Raw genomic sequence first — 10,488 nt, forward strand, 5'->3', positions numbered from 1 at the left:
TGGATTGATTCAGTGACTGGGGTAATCGGGATGGGTGTGTCAGAGGCAATGAGATTGGCACGGGATAGAGCACGGTTTAGGGCTGTTGTACATAGGGTCGCTATGAGTCGCAAATGAGTCGACTGCACATAACAACAACAGCAACAACAACATATATACCTACAAGTAAGCCCTAGTTAACATGACTATTATAAAAATAAATGAACCAACAACGAAGCTAAAGAAAAGGAAATTAAGGATTTATTTCTACCAACTTTACAGTCTGAAATTGATCAAACACATAAACAAGATGCATTAATAAGTATTGGTGATTGGAAAGGAAAAGTTAGAAACAGTGAGGAATCAATTGTTGTTGTTGTTGTTTGTCACTGAGTTAGAACCAAACCATAGTTGACCATGTTGACAGCAAGATTTCAGAGGTAGTTTACTGCATGGGAGGAAATTACTCATCTTTCTCCTATTGAACTACATGCCTTTGGGAAAAAACAGTAATCAGAAAGTATACACTTGGTGACATAAATGAGTCTGGAGAGCAAATGGTTGAATATTGTACACCCAATGATTTCTTTTTAGCAAATATTTTTTATAAATGAAACACAAAAATTATTTCACTCATGGACTTCCCCCCAGGACTTCACAAGAATCTAATTCACTACATCTATGGAAGGAATCTTTGGAGAAACTCAGTTGACAGCAGTCAGAACCAGGCCGAGAGTAGACTATGGATCTGACCACCAATTATCCATGTGCAAGCTCAAATTGAGACTGAAGAATATTAAAATAAATAGACAACAACCAAAATATAATTTTGAGTCTATCCCATCTGAATTTAAAAATCAACTTAAGAACAATTTTAGTCAATGAGCATAAATGTTAAAAGCCCGGAGAAGCTGTGGGATGAAATAAAGGACATCATCCATGAAGAGGGTAAAAATGTCATTACAAAGGTAGTGGAGAAAGAAAAACAAAAATCCAACTACCAAACAAAACCAAAGCAGAGGTCAGAAGAAACACGAAAATTGTGTTATAGTGTCAAGAAGCAAATGCAAAGGGAAGAGATGTCAAAGTAAAAGAGTTCAAAGGAAAGCTCAAGAATACAAAGTATCATAACAAAATGTGAAAAGATCTGGAGTCAGAAAATAGAAAAACAATTCACTTGTCATTACGCTGAGAGAACTGAGAATAATTTCAAGCCTTGAGTCACTTGGAGGTGTCATGGGCGAAATCTTGAATGATCCCAGAAGAATCAAAAGAATATTGGAAGAATACACAGAATCACTGTACCAAAGATAATTGGTCTTCCCTGAAAAATCTTAGGAAGCATCATATTAACAAGAGCCAATGGCAACCAAGAAGGAAGTTCAAGCTGCATTGAAGACACTGGCAAAATATATTAATAATAAAGGCCCAGAAAAAAATGGTTTACCAATTCATGTGTGTGGTGCTAGCCTAATAGTTGGTGCTTTTTTAAATCATAGTTTAGCTCCCTGTGGTCTCAAGCTACCTTAACTGCAGAGACATGGTCTTGCAAATAGCATCAACTGTGGGATTATGCTAAGAGGAAGAGTGCTTCCCACACAGGGCAGCAAGATTTGAGATGAGCAAGGCTTGAGGCTGATGACAGTGAAACCCTGGTGATGAAGAGACTGTAGCATTGCTGTGGAAAAACTGTGACAAGAGGTGGCCTGAGGCTTTTTAAATTTGTGCTGGCCACAGTCATAGGTTTGAATGTTTTTGCTGGATATTTGAAGGGGAATCTGTCTTTTAAGTGCTCTGAGGCAAACCTTTCAAGATGATTTGGATTTGGCTGCTGAACTGAATTGAACTAAAGCCTAGACTTGTATTGTGAGATATTCTTTGCCTCTCACACTCACTTTTCTAATAAGCCCCATTGCTGGTAATGTAACTGTGAGTCAGCAACAAATAAACAAACCTCTTGCTGGTGCTGAGGCTCTAGAGGCACTTCGGGGCTGGGCTACAAGCTCTTTATATGCTTTCTGCCCTTGGATAATGAGGGTCGGTGCTATTCGTAATCCTTCTGGTCTTTTTAGAGAGAAGTTCAACACCTCGGGCCTCCATGCTCTGTTTTCTCCCCTTTAGACATGTTTCAACAAACAGATATAAACCTGGACATGCTCACCAATCTATGTCAGGAAATTCGAGGGCTGCTGCCTGGCCAACAAACTGGAACAGGTCCATATTTGTTCCGATTCTCAGAAGAGTGATCAAACACAATGTAAAAATTATCAAACAATACTATTAATATCACATGCAAGCATAATATTGCTGAAGATTATAATTATATATATCTCAACATCAAGTAACAAATGTCTCTTACCCATGGGCCAATAGGAAACAACATGATAGGTGGAGAAAGGATTGAAACGGTCAATGATTTCAGCTTATTCAATCAACATCCTCAACACCAGCAGTAAAGACATCAGAAGGCATACTGCTTTGGGAAAATTCATTGTCAGAGATCTCAGCAAAATTCTGACTGAAAAACAATAAAGCCAGTTTGACGATTAACGTTAAGCCTGATTCAGGCCATGGCCTTTTCAATTACCTGCTATACTTCTAAAAGCTGGACAATGAAGAAAGATGACAGAATAAGAATTGATGCCTTTCACCTGTGACACTGGAGAATAGTACCAAGTATCCCATGGACTGCAAAAACAACAGGTCCATGTTGGAAAGGATGCAGCCAGAGTGCTTCTTGGAAGTAAGGGTGGTGAAGCTTTCTCTCTCATACTTTCAACAGGTTGCTATGAGAGGCTAATCCTTGGAAAGGGATATCAAATTCATAAAGGCAGACAGTCAGTAAATGAGAGGAAGCCCCACAACAAGGTCGAATGACAGGGACTGCAGCAATGGATTCAAGTGTATCAGAGACAATGAAGATGGCACAGGCTAGAACAGCATTCAGGTCTGTTGTTCATAGTATTACTATGAATAGTACTGGACCCGAGGACACCTAACAAACCAGGTTATCATAAAATTAAAGGTTGAAAGTAAAGAACTTTGCATAGTGTCTGACTCAGAATAAGAACTCTATATACATTGATTTTACTATAAAGTCATATTACTATTCCCATTATTGTTTTAGTTGCTACTTTTGATATTAAGGGCTTCCAAAGAACTTGGTACCTAAGTACTACATTTTTTCCTCTCTTGGCTACTAAAAATTAAAGTTTATGGAATGCTGTTCTCCGACATTACTACATCTTCACTACATCAAACAAATAAGAGTTAATTTAATCAGTTACTCAACATTTCGAAGTGGAAACCAAACCAGTCATGACTATCACAAAGGTGTGTAAATGAAGAGGATTTCTAGCAGGTGCCAATAACCACTTCATTTGTACATTTCTGGGTGGGTCCAGGTAAGCATTGCTACTGTTGTTATGTACAGTCAATTCATAGTTGAAGCTTCAGCTAGTTTTCAGAAGCAATAAATCACACAGGAGGAGATTGTTTATCTTTCTCCTATGGTGCAAATAGTGAAGTTGAACTGTATGTCTTTGTGTGAGCAGTACAATTCATTACCCTTGAGGTACAAGATTTCCTAGGCAGTTGTTTTTAGTGTCTGTTGAATCAAGAAGGACTCATACACAATACCCTATGTACAATAGATATGAAGCCTGTCCTATACTGTGCCATCCTCACAATCTTGAACACACACAAGACCATTATTGCAGTGAGTATTTCATTTGCTTTTGGTCATTCTTCTAGGTGGTACAGTACTGGCCTGTCAATTTGCTGCTGTACAGAAGTAACTCGTAGTTGCTGTGATGCTGAACACTGTGATGCTGACATGTCAAATGCAATATTGGTCACCCATGGAGGACAGTGTTTGGTGGAACTCCCCAATTGAAACAAGCTTGGAAGCAGGAGTGGCACCAACTTCTGAAATAGCCTGCCTCTGAAAACCCTATGAACTTGGAGAAATGAAGAAAGCTATACAATTTTTCAGGTCTTTCATTCACAGGGATGCTATGAGTCACCTAAACTCAACAGCATTTAACAACAACAACATGCAAACCTACTTGGTTGAGATTCTTTCTGTCTTTTCTTGTCCCTCCACCCTCCCAAGGATGATGTCCCTCTAAAGAATCTCTCCTCAAAACATGCTCAAAATATGTGAGATGAAGCTTCATCATCTTTGCCTCCAAGGAGCACTCTGGCTGCACCTTCTGCAAGACGTATCTGTTTATACTTTTGGCAGTCCATGGGATATTCAGGTCTCTTCTCCAATACCACAATTCAAAGGCTTCAATTTTTCTTCTGTAATCCTTAGTCTTTATTCAGCTCTCAGATGTATAGCAAGCAACTGAAAAGACGGTGGTTTGAATTAGGCACATCTTACTCCTCAAACTGACATTATTGTTCCTCAATAAGTTGGAGAGGTCTCTGACTACAGATTTTCAGGGCAATACATCTCATCTTCTAATTGCTAGTACAAAGCGTATTGATCATGGATCCAAGTAAGACGAAGTTATTGACAGTTTCTATCTTTTCTCTATTTATTTATTTTTTTAAAGGGGGAGGGATATTTTATTGGTGTAGTACTCTCTCCAATCTTTCAGTTTTGATTATAAAAGCAGGCCTTAGAATATTGATTTCATAAAATATGCATTATTTGCCAAATTTCAAATTTGTTCTAATTAGCTAATAAGTAAGTACTGCTGTTAGTCTTCACCATAGATGTCATTTTTCTTGTGCTTCATTTCTTCAAAGTCAAGCTCTGATCCTGTCATCCTTTTATAGATGTTTTTAATGTCATCACAGGTTGTCTCAAAGTGAGTTGTGGCATCATAAGTGCGGGGAATAAAAATATGGCTTTCTGTTCCCAAATCTACTGGTACAAAGAGGTCACTGATCTTACAAATTTCTGTTCAATTGTTTCCAAGAGTTCCAAAGCTGGTCTGATTTCTTTCTCTGGTTCCTTGGTTTCCACAGTTGTACAAACTATGGCAATATATTTTCCATGTGCTGCCACATTGTGTGCCGAAGAAATCATGCAAACATAGATATCTGATTTTCGATTCACTTGGTTCTGTGGAATAATGATGTAGCATGAGTTGGCATCATTGGTATCCTTGATTGGGTGACTTAGGATACATATAATTCTTATCACTTGGCCCACCTTCTGTACACTATCTTTTACATAACTGGGATCACAGATGAGCTGCTTACAACGAGCGATCTCTCCTTCAGATTTTACACCCACCACTTTTCCATTTTCCACAATGATTTCTTCAATTGGCTTATTCAACATGTAGGTACCTCCATAAATTGCACTTAGTCCTGCAAATCCTTGTGGCAGTTCTCCAAGGCCATAACGTGGATAAAGTTATGGGCTTTTGCCATATCTTGCCATAGACTCACTGCGAAATATAATCCTATTTATGGTTTCACAACATGGCTGATCTAAATAATCATTAGTTCTGTAAAGGGCAAGGGCATGACCAGTGAAATCTATAACATCTTGGCCCAAGTCAAATTTCTTATACACATCTCGCATTGTAGTCTTCTTAGGGTCAACACCCTCAAAAGTTCTAGGATCTTTTTCATCAAAGTTGGCAATATACACAAGGAATTTTCTGAAGCGACGTTTTTAAAACAGCCCCATTAAACTAGATGCTAGGGCTTCTGCTTCAGTGGGAGGAACTTTGTAGATTTTCCCTCCCTTATAGACAAAGCTCCCTTCAGTTACTTTGAAATCCAGGTAGCGTGTGACCTCTCTATAAAGGAGCATCTTAACCAGCTGACCATTAGCCATAAGGAACTTGGGTATTAAGTCAACATTCCAGTCTCTTCCTCTGCCCATTGATGCTGGTGGTGATCCTGGTATTTGAAATCTTTTGTATAAATCTTCCAGTGGTGTTATAGATGCACTTTCTCCTCCATAATATGGATTTGGATCCATGTGAAGAACTTTCTTTCCATTCACTGACATTATGCCTGACAGGATACATTCCGTCAGGCCGGTGCCCAGCACGATCACTCATACTCCTCATTCATGGCGGGGGGAGAGGAGAGGATGGAAGATTAGGAAAAGGAGAAAACACAGGGACTCTAGTGTGCAAGGGGGGTTGTAAATCAACCCTCAGGCAACAGTGGAAGAGCTCAGGACATTTTGGGGACTCAAGAGAAAAAGGAAGACAGGAGAAGTAAAATGGAGCTGAGAAGGAGGCGAACCCGCCCGCCACCTCAGACAGTGAGAGAAGAGCCGAGGGGGGTGGGGCAGAGGAACGGCAAGGGAGGGGGGAGAGAGCCTTATTTTTATATTAGGTTCAGAGATGAGGATTTTTTGCTTTCTTGACAATGAGATACAATCCATACTGAAGTAGGAAGTGTTTGATCTTCTGTAGCAAACACTTCGTGTCCTTCTTACTTTGAGCAAGCAAGGTTCTATCATCTGCATAAAGTTATTGATGAGTCTTACTCCAATTTTGATGCCACATTCCTCTTCCTACAGTCTAGCTTCTCAAATACAGATTAAATAGGTATAGAGAATGGATACAACTATGATGCACACTTTTCTTAATTTTAAATAATGCATTTTAAACCAAGTGTTCTCTTGCTTTGTTCACACAGCATCCTCTTGGTTTAGGTATAGGTTTTGCACAAGAACAATTAATTATTCTGGAATTCCCATTCTTCTTAATATTATACATAATTTGTCATGACTCACACAAATGCCTTTGCATTGCCAATAAAGCACAAACAAACATTTTTCTGGTTCTCTGCTTTCCGTCAATATCTATCTGACATTAGCAATGATATCTCTAGTACCACAGCCTATTCTAAATTCAGCTTGAGTGTCAGGCAGTTTTCTGTCTATGTATGTTCTAGCAGTTTTTAATGACCCTCAGAATTATTTTGTTTGTATGTGATATTAATGATTGTTGTTGTTTTTATGTGCTTCTGAGTCAACTGTGACTTTTAACAACCCTATGCACAATAGCTCTGAACCATGCTCTAGCCTGATCCAATATCACTGTCCCTGACTAACTACCCTCATTAACCCAGTTACTATGTCAGTTAATCTCATCCAGGGTCTTCCTTTCCCGGGCTATCCCTTCTCAAAGAACTGTTTCCTCCTCACTACATGCCCTAAGTATTTGAGGAGGAATCTCAAAATCCTTGCCTCTAAGAAGCAGCTTGGTTTCAGCTTGTCTAGGACAGACCTGTTCCCTTGGTCCAATACTTTTTTCCAGCCCCACAACTCAAAAACATCAATTCTTCTTCTGTTATCCTTAGTCTGATGCACAGCAAGTGAGTTTGAAGATCATGACCTCGATCAGACACATTTTAGTCTCTAGGCCAACATCCTTGCTCTTTAGTTCTCTGGAGAGGTCCCTGACAGCATATTTTCCTAAAGCAATTTATCTTTTGATTTCCTGACTACTGGTGCCAAGAGTATTGATTGTCAAACCAAACAAGCTGAAATTGTTAACATTCTCAATCTCTTATTCATCTATCATGATGCTGCTAATTGGCTCAGTGTTGAGAATCTTTGTTTTTTGACATTGAGTGTCAATTTGTATTGCAAACTACACCCCTTGACCCTCACAGCAAATGCCTCCGACCATCCCCATTTTCAGCAAATCAAGGTGTGTCATCTGTATAACACAGGTTGTTGATGAATCTACCTCCAATCCTGATACCACATTACTCAATAAAGTTCAGCCTCTCAATGATATGTTCTGCATTTAGATTGAAAAGGTATGGAGACAGGATGTATCCCTGATGCATTCCTTTTTTCTGATTTGAACCATGCAGTGCTTTCCTTGTTCTGTTCTGGTGACTGCCTTCGGGTCCAAGTATAGGTTTCACATGAGCACAATGAAGTTTTCTGGGATTCCCATTTTTCTCAAGGTTAGCCACAATTTGTTGTGATCCACACAATCAAATGCCTTCGCATATTAATGAAACACAGATAGACATGCCTCTGGTACTCTGCTTTTGGCCAAGATCCATCTGACATTGACAGTGATGTCCATACCTTTATGGCCTCTTCTAAACTAAGCTTGTATTTCCAGTAGTTCTCTGTCAGTGTACTGTTCCAGTTGCTTTTGGATAATCTTCAGCAGGATTTTGTTTGTGTGTGATATTATTTGATGATTTCCACACTCAGTTGAATCATTTTATTTTGAATGGGAATAAATGTGGATTTCTTCCAGTCATTTGACCAGGTGTTGTCCACCAGATTTTTTGGCACAGCTTAGTGAGCATTTCCAGGGCTGCATCTGTTTGTTGAAATAGGTCAATTGTCATTCCATCAATTTCCAGGACCTTGTTTTCTTGCCAGTTCTCTCAGAGCAGCTTGAACTACCTCCTTCATTGCTGTTACCCCTCTAACATAAGTTATTTCATAAAGTACTAGCATATGTTTGACAATGAAGTGTGGAGCTCACTCATAAATTATAGCCTATCCTGTATATGTGAGTGTTATTATTTTTATTATTATTTGTTTACCTAAGAACCTAACTGATTGCCCTTATCATTATTTACTTTGTTCTCTACATATTTCTATCCAGGAGCGTTAACTTTAGCATCTGATTTATCTAGCATTGCCATCAGATACATAACAGATATATTTACCTCTATGAGTTTCTAATTACTTAGATAGAAAATAAGAATTATATCTCTTACTTTTCATCCCTGTTGAAGGATTATGAACGTAAAATATTTCTCAAATAATAGTCAATAAATTTAACTATTTTTTCTATTGTGGAATTCTATGTGGAATATAGTATATCATGGTTGTGTTCTCTCTCCATACTTTTTCAATTTCTATGAAGAACACATCATTTGGGAGGCTAGACTTTATGAAAAGGAGTGTGACATCAAAATTGGAGGACAATTCATCAACAATCTGCGTTATGCAAATGATCCAACCTTGCTTGTTGCAACTGATTAGGACCAGAAACATGTGCTATAGAATGCCAAAGACTTTAATATGGATCAAAGCTTAACATCAAGAAGATAGCAATTCTCACTGCTAGGCCAACTGGTAGTACCATAATGGATGGAGAAGAGATTGAGGTTGGTAACAATTACAGATTGCTTGGCTCCACAATCAACACTCTTGGCACCAGCAGTCAGAAAATCAAAGGTGAATTGTTTTGAGGAATCAGCTGTCAGAGACATCCCCAGAGTGCTAAAGAGCAATGATGTCAGTCTAGAGACTAAGGTGTGCTTGATCCAGCCACAGTCTTCACAAATACTTGCTATGCATCAAAGAGCTGAACAATGGCTAAGTATGACAGAAGAATTAATGCCTTTGAGCCATAGTGCTGGAGAGCATACCATGGATTGCAAGGAGAACAAATAGGTCTGACTTAGTGAGGGTGAATCCAAATTTCTCCTTGGAGGAAAAGGTTTTGAAATTCCATCTCACATAACTTTGGACATGTGGCAAGGAGGGACAAATCTTTGGAGAAGCACAAATCTTTGGAAGGTTGGTGGAACAGCTTAGGAGAAGAAGACCTTGGATGAGATAAATTGACGTGATAATTGGGACAATGGGATTAGGTGTGCCAGTAGTTAGTGGGACTGGCTCAGGATAGGGCAGGTTTCAGAATTATTGTGCATAGGGTCACTATGAGTCTAAAGCAACTCGATGGAATAAAACAACAACATAATGACGATTCAAACAATATTGAGTGGAAAACAATTTGCATGACACACTCATAAATTACTGCAAAGATGTTGTTAATTGCATGAGATATATAAATTAAAGAATTTCCTCTAGGGCACATACTTTGTTGTGGGTTTTTTTGGTCAAAATGTCACCTGAGAATGAAATATATCTGTTAGTGATGAACTGCTAAAACTATCTTCCACACGATTATTTTCATAACATTAACAATGTACATAAAATTAACAACCTAGAATTTTATTCTGCAAGTAATGAGAGAGGAAATAGATTTTTCTTTTTAAACAATGAACTACAAGATTAAGGAAAATATATCTGAATTTAATAGTTGACCCAAAGAACCACTTAAAGATAATTCATATTTTTAAAGTGTCAACAAAATAGAAAATCAGGAAGGAATTATGGTTTTAAAAGTGCCTGATGAAGTCAGGACATAAGAAGAAAAGCACTCTTTAAATGAAAGACCACAAGTAAGTGAGGACTCAGGAACATAAAATAGAGTATCAGAATTTAAGATAGTTTTGAGGGTAAAAGCTAAGAGTCTTTGCAAATTTAACCATGACACTTTAATTTTCTCAAGTCACCCTTAAAATTTTCTGTTCAGTTCTTTAATTTCGTAATTTCATCCACTGATTTTAACTTTTTTTACATTCAAGAATAAATTTTAGATCTTCTGAGATCCATTTTTGTCTTTTGTTTTCTCTGTCTTTTTAATGACCATTTTTTTTCTTCATTTATGATACTCTTCATGTTAATTCTAGAACTCATCTTGTCTTCACTCATTGATGCTCATTGTGTCAAATATATTCTTAAGACAATCT

General features: G+C 38.1%; 1 protein-coding gene and 1 pseudogene across 1 annotated transcript in view; both read right to left on the minus strand.

Moving 5' to 3' along the window:
• The window catches only part of KHDRBS2 (KH domain containing, RNA binding, signal transduction associated 2), a 1,025,883-nt gene that overhangs the window by 286,746 nt on the left and 728,649 nt on the right, over positions 1 to 10,488 (minus strand). The window lies entirely within an intron of this gene.
• On the minus strand, positions 4,689 to 6,024 carry LOC102854573 (annotated as a pseudogene).

This window comes from Elephantulus edwardii, unplaced genomic scaffold (assembly GCF_000299155.1).
Source record: "Elephantulus edwardii isolate Elephantulus edwardi_28Jun2011 unplaced genomic scaffold, EleEdw1.0 scaffold00124, whole genome shotgun sequence".
In the NCBI taxonomy this organism is placed as follows: Eukaryota; Metazoa; Chordata; class Mammalia; order Macroscelidea; family Macroscelididae; genus Elephantulus; species Elephantulus edwardii.